This window comes from Miniopterus schreibersii (assembly GCF_964146895.1).
Source record: "Miniopterus schreibersii genome assembly, chromosome: 1".
In the NCBI taxonomy this organism is placed as follows: Eukaryota; Metazoa; Chordata; class Mammalia; order Chiroptera; family Miniopteridae; genus Miniopterus; species Miniopterus schreibersii.
Window position 1 is genome coordinate 59,238,263 of NC_138101.1, and position 14,137 is coordinate 59,252,399.

Here is a 14,137-nt window from a genome sequence, read left to right on the forward strand (position 1 = left end):
GATTATTTATCTATCAAGTTCAGAAGTTTATCTTACATTAACCATAAAGGATGCATCAAAGGACAGAATCAAAAGAGTGAAAAAGCAACATCTGTGAAAGAGAACAGAGGAACCCAGACACAGACCTCCATAAATACAGTCAAAGAATTTTTGACAAAGGAGCAAAGACAATACAATGGAATAACAAGCAGTCCCTTCAACAAATAGTACTGGAACAACTGGATATTTACATGTAAAAAAGTTATTCAAGAAACAACCTTACACCTTTCACAACAATTAACTCAGACTGAATCATAGATCTAATTATAAAATAGCTGCAGCACCATCATTTATTCCTGAAGCTGGGGTGACTGCTCCTGCTCCATCTGTAAGGAAGTCAGGATTTAGTTTAGACAGGGCTACTGTTGCTCCCTGATGAGGAAACTCGGCTTTTAACTTCACGAAGACCCTTTTTCTAGAAGATACAAAAGCTGGTGCAATCCGTTTGTTAACATGACCAGCTTTCTGTGCATTCTCTGTCTTGTTCTGAGCCAGAACTGCAAACTTATCCTGATCTTCACTACTTACTTGCTGTTTTTTGGCTACATTTTCAGCTGTAATGCCCATGTGATAGCTTTGAAATGCCTCTGTAAGCCCATGGCTGAGAATACTGTCAGTTAGTGGTATTTCTCCCAGCCTGACTCCTGACCCTACATGAACCAGGGCAGGAGCCTTACTCATACTTTCCATGCCTCCTGCAACCACGGTGCTGGAGTTTTCTACCCTGACTGACTGGGCTGCAAGGCACACAGCTCTTGGGCCCGGCCCACAAACCATTTGGCAGCTGCGTGCTGGAACAGAGCAGGGGATCCCTACACTCACACTGGCTTGTCGAACAGGATTCTGTCTGCAACCTGCTGCCAAAATGTGTCCAAATTTGAGCTGTGACATCCTTCCGGAGCCACAGCAGCCACTTCAGGACTTCTTTAACGGCAGTTGAGCCCAGGTCAAGGACAGGAACGGTGGACAAGGCACCAGTGAAGAAGCCTATGATGGTCCACGTAGCCAAAATGATGACCACCGGTCCCAGCCTGCGCTCATCCTGCCACAGGAACAGTTCACAGCTGCTGTGGACCTGGTGCTGCCACATGAGACGAAAAGCCTTTTCCAGCCACTGATGGATGCCCCCCTTCTTCTTCTTAAGAAAAGCTTAACAATAAAGAATTTTTTTGAAAATACATCTTTATTGATTTCAGAGAGAGAAAGGGGAGAGGGAGAGGGGAGAGGGGAGAGGGGAGAGGGGAGAGGGGAGAGGGGAGAGGGGAGAGGGGAGAGGGGAGAGGGGAGAGGGGAGAGGGGAGAGGGGAGAGGGGAGAGGGGAGAGGGGAGAGGGGAGAGGGGAGAGGGGAGAGGGGAGAGGGGAGGGGGAGAGATAGAAATATCAATGATGAGAGAGTCATTGATCGGCTGCCTCCTGCACACCCTCAACTGGGGATCGAGCCCACAACCCGGGCATGTGCCCTGACCGGGAATCGAACCGTGATCTCCTGGATCCTAGGCCCATGCTCAACCACTGAGCCATGCCTGGCCTGGCAACAATATAGAATTTTAAAACATATTGCTACTCTCCAAAAAATAAACCAAAAGTGGTTCAGTTGCCCTGAGACCCTATGTTAACCTTTCAACTGTCTAGAGTAAAGGAAATTAACCCATTGAAGAGCTAGATCTTCACAGCTATTCTCAGCTCTGTGGTGTACACATTTAAGATGTACTTAGTTGAACAATTATATCCATTTGTTTCCTATCTTTCTTGATACACAGAAACATAAATAATCCAGTTCCAATCTGTAATATTTCTTTACTTTTCATATCTTACTACTGATAGAGGTATAGGGATGTGACCTTCTATATTAGATACACTTTTAAAAAATAATTTCCAAAAACAAGAAAATTTCCAACCCTGTGAAAACCTATATATCCTGCTCTAATATACAATATACCTAATAGTGCTGAAAGTGTTTAGATTAGAATTTAGAATATGCTTACATGCATTTGATACACACACTACCTCACTGAATTTAGATGTCTCCATGAAACATTTTAAGAAGCATATATCAAAGGCCTAAAGAGTTTACATTATGTTAGTTTCCCAAAGTTGCAAGAAGACTAATATATGAACCCGGAACTAAAATCCAGTTCATTATTCCGAGCTCTGCACTTTCTGTATTGAATTAAATATGTTGCAATTAAACCTATTGTTAACAATTAAATTAATATTTTGGAAATGAACTGTGATTTGGAAGTGCTGTATAAGGTATTGCTTTTTCACAGTAAACTACTGATAATATAAAAATTAAACAGAATTAAATATGTGTAAATATAATAGAATCATTATGATTGCTACACTGCAATCAGATACTGTACAAACTTAGGTAGCTTCAATACCCATTAGATAATTCATACATTTATCCAAGGAAATGAGCTTTTTAAATTTGATCTGTATTATTTTTTAAAAAAAAAAAGAAAACTGAATTCTATATTGAAAAGAAAAATGAGGGAGGGAGGGAGGGAGGGAGGGAGGGAGGGAGGGAGGGAGGGAGGGAGGGAGGAAGGAAGGAAGGAAGGAAGGAAGGAAGGAAGGAAGGAAGGAAGGAAGGAAGGAAGGAAGGAAGGAAGGAAGGGAGGGAGGGAGGGAGGGAGGGAGGGAGGGAGGGAAAGGAAGGAGGGAAAGGAAGGAGGGAAGGAAGGAAGGAACCCTAGTACTAGTTCCTCAATATCACCTCAAAACATCCCACAAAAAATAATTCAAAAAACTAGCTCAATGCCATGGCAATTTCATTCTGTGAGTTTTATATATGTCATAGAAACTCCTGCTATGGAGTTTTTAGATCTAATTTTCATTCCTAGATAAGAACTGAAAGACAAATTTCTTTCAAGCAGCAGCTCAGTTCTATTCTCCTTCTTTGGAATGACTTGCAATGGTCTAGGACCTTCCATGGCACAGGATGTCGATGAGGTCCATTTTTAAATGTTTGCTCTTCCCATCATGTGACGCAGAGTATTCTGATAGTGATTTTAGTGTTTGACCTTCAATGGCACCACATTATGTCTTCTAAAGAGAAGCAATGTTTTCCAGATGGACACCATTCTCTAAATAAAGACTGTTAAATATCCCTATTTTAAAGCAAGTTTTGTTTTATTTTAGCTCTTAACTGATACCATTACTGAATATAAATATAACCAGTGAACACTTAGGAGCCCTGCTCACTAGAGGCTGCACATTTTCTGCAAATCCCATAAATGAAACTCTCTATCACGGAGGAGCTTCATTGTGCCAAAGATTAAGTATAAAAATATTTTATTGGGAAAAGTAAAAAAAATAAATAAATAATCATAAATATATAGGTCAAGTTCAGAGATAAATACAGACTTTGTGGTTATTCTGTCTTATAGATGTACTTCAAAAAAAGGACTGATTAAATATAATACACATTGTGATCACCGACTGAATGGTTTTATTTCTAGCAGAGCAATGTTTTTTGAAATTTAGTCTTTAAATCACAATTTACCATTGTATTGTTTATAATACTACACTGAGTCCAAATCAATAACTAAAAGACTGTGACAATTTATTTAATTTTTAAAGTGTTTATATTATTTTGTCTTTCAGTTTTGAAAATATGTCTAAGTACTTGCATTTTTTCAGGTGCTTCCATCTTTTCTGTTATGCCTATAATTCCAGAAGTATAGTTTACAAAGATAGATCTAAGAGAAATAAGAAATTGTTGTGCAACTTTTAAAATTAAATTTCAAAAGTACTGGCACTTATGGGCTAAAATTAGTATCACAAATGATACAGAACTGCAGTTATCTCCCTTCTACATGATAAAAAAAATAACAAAACAAAGAAGTAGTTACAGCATAAACAAAACGAGGGATATATTTCTGGTTTTGCTTCCAACAGAAAAAACACCTTCACTGAATAACCTTCAACGAGGTTTTCAAGGTATTGATTTTTGCCCACAGTTTGATACACATTTTTAAAATGTATATCAGCTACTGCAATAGTAGTTACAGCAGTAACAGCAGCAATGGTAAGATCAGCTGCTTCAGCGGCTGCAGAATTTTGCACCTCAAAACATTTCATCATAGCATGCTCTCTCCTTCCTGCTTGCCTCCCTCCCTCTCTCTCCCCATAACAGCACAGATTATATAAGGTAGTGGGGTCAGGGGGCCTCTTCCAGGCATTATATTGGAGATATGAAGAATTTGCAAGGGCAATGATGAAGAACTTGTTCCATGACTCAGATTCACCACCCAAAGCAAGGATACTAGAAGGCATCACAGAGAAGAAGATAAAATGGGTGAAAAGAGCTGTCACTGTGATATGACTCCCCAACACACCCATTTTGGGGGACGAGGTAGAGTGCATCCTTTCAACAAGTCTAGAAAGGGGGCATTAAAAAAACCTCAAAGATTTTTGAAATGCATTCCCTGAGCTAGACTTCTGCCTAGGATATCTGGATTGGCCTATACCATCAGACTTTGAAGGGGCTGAACATGCCTGAGTTTTTCTCATAAATCAGGTTTGTGTTACAAGACAGGGAAAACCAGACTGAATGTGTATTGAGTCCTGTCTAACAGAACCACCTAGAATGACAAGAGAACATCAACAGAAGGAGTCTACAGGTTGCCTAATGGCTGCCAAAGGGCCATAAGTGGACCACCCAAAATACAAAGGTATCTGCCTGGATCAAGTAAATAGAGAGATGGGTCCAAGAGAGAACCCCTAGTCCCACAAAAGTGTGCATGAGATTCACCTTTATACACCTGCCATCCCAGAGGGCTTAGTCAACTTATTATCCAGTTCAGGTAAGAACTGTGAAGCTGGTCCCTATGAAGTCCAAAACCACAACTAGAAAGTGGGGGTGAGAGAGAGAGAGAGAAGCTCAAGTTGAAGAAAAAGAGATGGCAACCACACTACGTTCTCTTTCACCTGCAGGTGCAAGCTGGAGAAAGGAAAGAAAAACAATTGCAATCACAATTGCAATCTAGTGAATTTTGCAGTTTGGGGATTAAAAACGGGACTGGGATATTTAAATTTCTTAGTTGAGATTTCTTTCAGGATAAAGTGACTATGGTATAGCATGTGTCTATTTTCTAAAGGTGGGTGGAAAAGTTATGAGCCTGCTTGAGTTTTTAAACCAAGGGCAAGGATATGTTGCATATGATTAAACTTTAAAGGGATAGTAAACATAAAATTCACACATGTGCTTACTTAGCACATTAGTCACATGGGCATTTTGGTTTACCTACTATCCTGTAAAAATAGGCATTATTTCTTAATGTCTTAGATGGAAAATTCCCAGGGTAGAGTCCGATAGGCCTTTCTGAGTCACTAGGTCATCGCCAAATCAATTTATCTGGCCAAGGGATTATAGTACTTGGACCAGACATGGATTATTTTCCCATTTATTTAAAAAAATGAGCTCTGTTGTCATAAGAAAGGTGGAAGAAGTGAAAGAGACCAAAATTTCAAATGTCCTCTAGAATATCATCATAATATCCTGAGTGTAATGGTTACTAGATGTTCAAAAGTTCTATAGTTAGCAAGTGAAAGAAGGATATTATTATGCCCCCCTTCTATGGTATTTCTTCTACATGGCAACTCCCTACTAAAATGTTTGTAATACTTTATTTTAAAACTGCATTTAGGGAGAGATCCAAGATGACGGCGGGCTGAGTGGAAGCTACACTGACATTCCCCCGGGACTAATCTGGATTTACAACTAAAACACAGAAAAACCATTCTGAAAACCATTCTAAAAACCAACTGAAGACGAGCTGGAGAGCACCCTCATAACCAAAGAGGAAAAATGGAGACCACAAAGAGACTGGTAGAAAGTGTGGATGCCAGAGGGCTGGCTGGGCTCCCACAGGCAGCAGCTGAAGGTCCAGAAGGATCTCAGCTGTGGGGGGTTCCCACTGAGGACTTGGGCATAAACCCCAGGCTGGGCTTCCAAGACAAGAGCCCACACCTGAGAAAGGTACCCACATAACATCTGGCTGTGAAAAGCAGCCAGGTTTCTCTCTGCCAGGGAGAGGCAGCTGGAACTGCAGGCACCCTCTTAAAGAGCCATCCCAAAACATTTTGTGTGCAGCCACTCACCTTGGGCTCCTGCAGAGGAGGAATGGAGTGGACTGGAGCTGTGTGGGTAGAGTCTGGGGAGAGGCATTCCCCCAGACTGTGGGGGGACATCTTTCTTGGGAGGTGAACTTTCAGCTTCTGCCTGAGGGGGGAAGCAATTGCCTCACCCTGCTGGAGAGCCTCTCACCCTGCCCAGAGGAGTTTCTACAGCCTGAGGCTTGTTAAGGGACTGATAACAACAAGTGCCCCACCCTGTGGAGCTTCTACAGCCTGAGGCTCATTAAGAGAATCAGATTAACAAGTCTGCAGACTGAGGCAGACCTCAGGGTGCTTTGAGGCTTTGTCTGATCTGTTTTGGGACCTGGGCCTCAGAAAAGCAGACTTTAGTGTGCATCTCGGCCCTGTCCAAATGCATCAAGCCCCAGCAGTGGAGACCTCAAGCCTGGGGTGGTTAATACCCAAACAGGGTTGCTCAGGGCCAGTCACAAACTTCGTCTGAAATTGGCCTGTGCCAAAAAGACTGAGAATCCTAACAGATCTATCTAACATTTACCCAAAACAGGGAGACCAAAAAACAAGCCCCAAATGAAAGAACAAGAGAAGTCTCCAGAAAAAGAGCCAAATGAAACAGAGATAAGCAGCTCAGATATAGAGTTCAGAAAACTGATTGTAAAGATGCTCAACAGCATGAAAAAAGATTTGGAAACTATGAAAAAATGAACAGTCAGAAATGAAGAATGACACAGCAGAAATAAAGAATCATTAGAAGGAATAAACAGCAGATTAGAAGAAGCTGAGGATCGGGTCAGTGAATTAGAAGACAGGGTAGAAAAAAAAAATCATTCAATCAGAGAACCAAAAACAAAAAACAATTAAAAAACAGGAGGACAGTCTAAGGAAGCTGTGGGACAGCATAAAATGTAACAATATTCGTATTATAGAAGTCCTAGAGGAGGTTGAAAGTAAGCAGGGGTTAGAGAACCTGTTTGATGAAATAATGGCAGAAAACTTCCCTAACCTGGTCAAGAAAAAAGGCACACAGGTTCTGGAGGCACAGAAAGTTCCAAGCAAGAAGAATCCAAAAAGGCCCATGCCCAGACACATCATAATTAAAATGTCAAAAATCCAAGACAAAGAGAGAATCTTAAAGGAAGCTAGAGAAAAGCAATCTATTACCTACAAAGGAGCTCCCATAAGGCTGTCATCTGACCTCTCACCAGACACTCTACAGGACAGAAGAGAATGACATGCAGTATTCAAGGTAATGCAAAACAAGGATCTGAAACCAAGACTACTCTATCCAGCAAGATTATCAATCAAGCTGGATGGTGAAATAGAAAGCTTCCAAGACAAAAAAAGGTTAAAAGACTTTATCACTACAAAACCAGCATTATAGGAAATGTTAAAGGGACTGATATAATTAGAAGTAGAAATAAAAAGAATGAGAAACCCCTATAAAGAAACAAAATGTCAGTGGATAAGTATCTTTCAATAATAACCTTAGATGTAAACAGATTAAATGCCCCAATAAAAAGATATAGGGTGGCTGAATGGATAAGAAAACATGACCCAACTATATGCTGTCTACAAGAGACCCACCTGAGAGCAAAAGACTCATATAGGATGAGAGGGAAGGGATGGAAAAAAATTTTCCATGACGGGGGTAGCAAGACTCATATCAGACAAAATAGACTTCCAAATGAAGACCCTAATGAGAGACAAGAAAGGTCATTACATAATACTAAAGGGATCAATCCAGCAAGAGGATATAACCTTGATAAACATATATGCACCCAATATAGGAGCACCTAAATTTATTTTAAAAACTTCTAGATGACTTAAAGGGAGAGATCAATAGCAATATAGTAATACTCAGGGACTTTAACACCCCACTGACTTCACTAGAAAGGTCTTCCAGACAAAAAATCAACAAGGAAACAGTGACCCTAAATGACACACTAGATCAGATGGATTTAATCAACATTTACAGAACATTCTACCCCAAGGCTGCAGAATAGATATACTTCTCAAGTGCACACGGGACATTCACAAAGATAGACCACATGTTACGACACAAAACAAGTTTCTATAAGTTCAAGAAGACTGGAATCATATCAAGCATCTTCTTGGATCATGATGGCATGAAACTAGAAATCAACTACAATAAAAACACTGAAAGACATTTGAACACATGGAGACTGAAAAGCATGTTTTTAAACAATGAATGAGTTACCAAAGAGATTAAGAAAGAAATCAAAAACTTCCTGGAAACAAATGAAAATGAACAGACAACTACAAATCTATGGGACACAATGAAAGCAGTTCTGAGAGGGAAGTTCACAGCACTACAAGCCTACCTCAAAAAACAAGAAAAACTTCTAATAGACTCTTTAACCCTACAACTTAAAAACTTAGAAAGGGAACAACAAGAAAAGCCCAGAGTAAGTAGAAGGAAAGAAATAATAAAGATTAGAGCAGAAATAAATGACATAGGGACTAAAAAATCAATACAAAAGATCAATGAAACCAAGAGCTGGTTCTTTGAAAAGATAAACAAGATTGATGAATCTTTAGCCAGACTCATCAAGAAACAAAGAGAGGACCCAAATAAACAAAATCAGAGACGAAAGAGGTGAAATAACAACTGACCCAACAGAAATGCAAAGGATTGTAAAAGAATACTGTGAACAACTATATGCCACCAAGCTGAACAACCTGGATGAAATGGATAAATTCCTAGAAAAATAAAACCTTTCAAAACTCAATCAGGAAGTCAGAAGGTCTAAATAGGCCAATAACTGCTGACGAAATTGAAGCAGTAATCAAAGGGCTCCAAGCACACAAAAGCCCTGGCCCAGATGGCTTCACAGGGGAGTTTTACCAAACATTCAAAGAAGAATTAACACCTATCCTCCTCAAACTATTTCAAAAGATCCAAGAGGAAGGAACACTTCCAAACTCTTTACAAGGCCAGCATTAGCCTAATTCCAAAACCAGATAAAGACACTACAAAGAAAGAGAATTACAGGCCAACATCCCTGATGAGCATAGATGCTAAAATCCTCAACAAAATATTAGCAAATCAGATCCAGCAATATATTAAAAAGATCGTACACCATGACCAAGTGGGATTTATTCCAGGGATGCAGGGCTGGTACAATATTCGCAAATCAATAAATGTGATACATCACATAAACAAATTAAAAGATAAAAATCATATGATCATATCAATAGATGCAGAAAAAGCATTTGATAAAATCCAACACCCATTTTTAATAAAAAAAATCTCAGCAAAGTGGGAATAGAGGGATCATACCTCAACATAATAAAGGACATATATGACAAACCTACAACCAACATCATGCTCAATGGGCAAAAACTAAAACCATTTCCCCTAAGAACAGGAACAATATGGGTATCTGCTTTCACCACTCTTATTCAACATAACTAGAAGTCCTAGCCACAGCGATTAGACAGGAAGAAAACATAAAAGGCATTCAAATTGGAAAGGAGGAAACAAAACTGTCATTATTTGCAGATGACATGATATTGTACATAGATAATCCTAAAGACTCCACCAAAAAACTACTAGATTTAATAAATGAATTCAGCAAGGTAGCAGGATACAAAATTAACACCCAGAAATCGATGGCATTTTTATACACCAGTAATGAACTCTTAGAAACAGAAACTAAAAAAACAATACCATTTACCATTGCAACTAAAAAAATAAGATACCTAGGAATAAACTTAGCCAAAGATGCAAAAGACCTTTACTCAGAAAACTAAAGGACCCTAAAAAAAGAAACAGAGGAACATATAAACAAATGGAAAAATATACCATGTTCATGGATTGGAAGAATTAACATCATTAAAATGTCCACACTACCCAAAGCAATCTATAAATTCAATGCAATCCCTATTAAAATACCAACAGCATATTTTACAGATCTAGAAAAAACACTTCAAAAATTTATATGGAATCAAAAAACACCCCAAATAGCCACAGCAATCTTGAGAAAGAAGAACAAAGTTGGAGGGATCACAATACCAGATATCAAGTTATACTACAAAGCCACTGTAATCAAAACAGCCTGCTACTGGCACAAGAACAGACATATTGATCAGTGGAACAGAACAGAGAACTCAGAAATTGACCCAAGCCATTACGGTCAATTAATATTTGATAAAGGAGGCAAGAACATACAATGGAGTAAAGACGATCTTCTCACTAAATGGTGTTGGAAAAATTGGACAGATGCATGCAAAAAAATGAAACCGGACCACCAACCTACATGATATACAAAAGTAAATTTAAAATGGATAAAAGACTTAAATATAAGGCATGAAACCATAAAAATCCTAGAGGAAAACATAGGCAGTAAAATCTCAGACATCTCTCATAGCAATATGTTTGCTAATACATCGCCTAAGGCAAGAGAAACTAAGGAAAAAATAAATAAATGGGACTGCATCAAAATAAAAAGCTTCTGCACAGCAAAGGAAACCATCAACAAAACAAAAATGGAGCCCACTGTATGGGAGAACATATTTGCTAATGACACACTGGATAAAGGGTTAATATCCAAAATATATAAGGAACTTATACAACTTAACAAAAGGAAGACAAATAATCCAATTAAAAAATGGGCAATGGACCTAAATAGACACTTCTCCAAAAAGGACATACAAATGGCTAAGAGATGTATGAAAAAATGCTCAGCGTTGCTAATCATCAAAGAGATGCAAATTAAAACCACAATGAGTTATCACTTCACACCTGTCAGAATGGCTGCCATCAACAAGTCAATGAACTACAAGAGCTGGCGAGGGTGTGGAGAAAAGGGCATCCTAGTACACTGCTCGTGGAATGCAGACTGGGGCAGCCACTTTGGAAAGCAGTATGGAGTTTCCTCAAAAGATTAAAAATTGACCTGCCATTTGACCCAGTGATCCCACTTCTAGGAATATATTCTAAGGAACCCCAAACACCAATCACAAAGGACTTATGCACCCCTATGTTCACAGCAGCCCAATTTACAATAGCTAAGATTTGGAAACAGCCCAAGTGCCCATCAGTAGATGAGTGGATTAAAAAACTGTGGCACATTTACACCATGGAATACTATGCAGCTGTAAAGAGGAAGAACCTTTTAGCCTTTGGCACAGCCTTTTAGCCTTTGAAGGAACTAGAGAGTATTATGCTAAGTGAAATAAGCCAGTCAGGGAATATAAGTACCAAATGATCTCACTTATATGTGGAATATAATAAACAGACTGGTGAACAAAATGGATCTAGAGACACAGAAGCCTAGAACAAACTGAGGGATCTCAGAGGGAAGGCAGAGAGGGAGGTGTGGGGGGGAAGAGATTAATTAGGCAATTTGTATGTTTATGGGCGTGGCCCATGGACGGGGACATTGGTGTGGGGAGGGCTTGGGGATGGGATGGATGTGGGGTAGAGGGGATCAGTGGGATTAAAAGGGGGACATCTGTAATGATCTCAACAATAAAGATAAACATTTAACAAAGTGCATTTAATAGAATTACTTATATTGTCCATACTTTCCTATATTAAAATTAAAATTTTCTTTATTATCAAGGGGTCTCTAAAAATATAGGAAATAAGAAGTATAATTCAGATTGTATAATGTTAGAATTTATATTTGAACTAATCTTATATATACCTTGAATTAATTTCATAAACAAATGTTTGTCCTCTGTCTCTAAGTGGATTTATATTAAAGATCATAAATAATTTATTCCCACCTTGATTTGTCATCACTGAAAAATGTACATGTAAAATATTTATATGCATTCTTGATATAATCACCCAGAACATTTCCTTCCATTGAAAAAAATAATTTCCTGATAAGGTTCAGGTTAAAATAATAGCTAGCTAAGAGGTCCTAATTTTTCTTCTTCAATTTTTCCACAGAAAGGTATTAAAAACTAAGAAAGAAAACAAAGCCACTAAAGCAGTGAAAATCAGGATAAATGGCCAAGTATCTGCCTGACTCCAGAGGGAATTCCTAATAATGAAAGGTTACATGGAGTCATTAAGCAGAATCATTTAGGGTAAGGTAATAAATTATGTCCATCAACTCTTAATGCACATTCTTACCTCAGAGACATAGTACCACCACCGAATAAAGCAAAAACAAAACAAAACAAAACAAAAAACCATCATGGTTTTAAAGAGTAGGAACAGTTTCTGTGTAACTCAAAGCCATCCTCTGTTGCCCTCCACTACTGCAACTGGGGCTGTAAATCCAATAATCAGCAGATCCCATGACAAAGTTGGACTAGAAATAACAAATTACACTGCAGAAAGTGTAGGGCAGAGGGAGATGAATGCAAGGCTAACCATGGAAAGTACACATTCTCCCGTCTATAGTTTTCATGACTGCTTCAAATTATCCCCACATTAATTTCTGTCTACGCAACGACATAGCTAACCAGACTGAGAAAGCAAGAGTCCTGTCAAAGATAACTCACTAGATTCATGACTAAATAGCAAAGAAACTTTTAACTGAGCAAATAACTTTTTTTAATTAAATTTATTTGGGTGACGTTGGTTAATAGGATGGTATAGGTTTCAGGTGTGGGTTTCTATGTTACAAGATCGGTATATTGCACTGTGTGCCCACCACCCAAAATCAAATCATCTTCTGTCACCATATATTAGGCCCTCTTTACCTCCCACCCCCTAACTCCCACTCCTTTCCCTCTGGCAACTACTACACTGCTGTTTGTGTCCACCAGTTTCAGTTTTACATCCCACATAAGTATGAGTGAAATGATATGGTTCTTAGCTTTTTCTGACTGACTTATTTCACTTAGCCTAATATTCTCCAGGTCCATCCATGTTGTCACAAATGGCAGTATTTCATCTTTTCTATGGCTGAGTAGTATCCCATTGTGTATATGTACCACATGTTCTTTATCCAGTCCTCTATCAAAGGACACCTTTGTTGTCTCCATGTGTTGGCCACCACGAATAATGCTGCAATGAACATAGAGGTGTACAAGATAAGTAATAACAAGAGCTGGAGAGGTTGTGGAGAAAAGGGAACTCTCATTCACTGCTGGTGGGAACATAGACTGGTACAGACATTATGGAAAATGGTCTGGCAATTCCTCAAAAAAATTAAGAATAGAGCTACCATATGACCCAGCTATCTCTCTCCTGGATATATACCCAAAAAACTCAAAAACATATATTCGCAAAGGACTTTTTAATTTTAGATGTGGCAGTAAGATTTTAATAGCAACCTGTAGTAGTGAGGTAGGGCAAGAAGGAACAATGTATTTGATCATTGGAAATATGACTCTTTTCATTAAATGGTGAACACAAAAACAGTAATATGCCAATCAAGATACGAAAGAAGAGAAAAACTGCATCTGGGTTGCAGGAATGAACATATTATTCTTGAATAATATGAACTATAGTAAATAAAAGTAAATGCTAGAAAGAGATTGGTGTAATGTTTCTACATTTCTAAGATAACACTATCTAGAAATTTATACTAACACATTTTAAAATGTGAATTAAATAAAATATTTCTTGGGGAAAATTATTGATTTTTAAACAAAATTTTTTAAAAATCATGAAGGATTTTTTTTGTCATAAAATGTCTGCCTTTAAAAGGCTCTTAGATCAAAAGAATTTTAACCATGTATGTTTTCAATCTTTCAAGTTACAGATAAAGTACAAATTGATAAATGCATGCACCCAATGTTACCTGTTATGTGCTGATAGCCAGTTATACACTAAGAATAAAATGATGGGCAAGAAAAGCACAGTCCCTGTCCTCACAGAGTTTAGGATCTAATGTAGAGAGACCACATATCCAGAGCACAGAAAAAGATAGGAAACTTCAAATTTTTTCACTTGTATAACTATGATATAAAAACCTGATGATACCAACACACACACATACACAATTAACAGAGTGCTAAACAAGAAAGGAAATGCTAATAAGCAATAACTAAGCTTACATAACAAAA

The 14,137-nt window shown here is 38.4% G+C and overlaps 1 pseudogene across 1 annotated transcript; it reads right to left on the minus strand.

Annotated features, from left to right (window-relative positions):
• Positions 1 to 303: 303 nt before the first annotated feature.
• Positions 304 to 1,080, minus strand: LOC308564847 (acetyl-CoA acetyltransferase, cytosolic pseudogene; annotated as a pseudogene). Its single transcript has one exon. The product of its transcript is annotated as an acetyl-CoA acetyltransferase, cytosolic pseudogene (transcript).
• Positions 1,081 to 14,137: the final 13,057 nt, after the last annotated feature.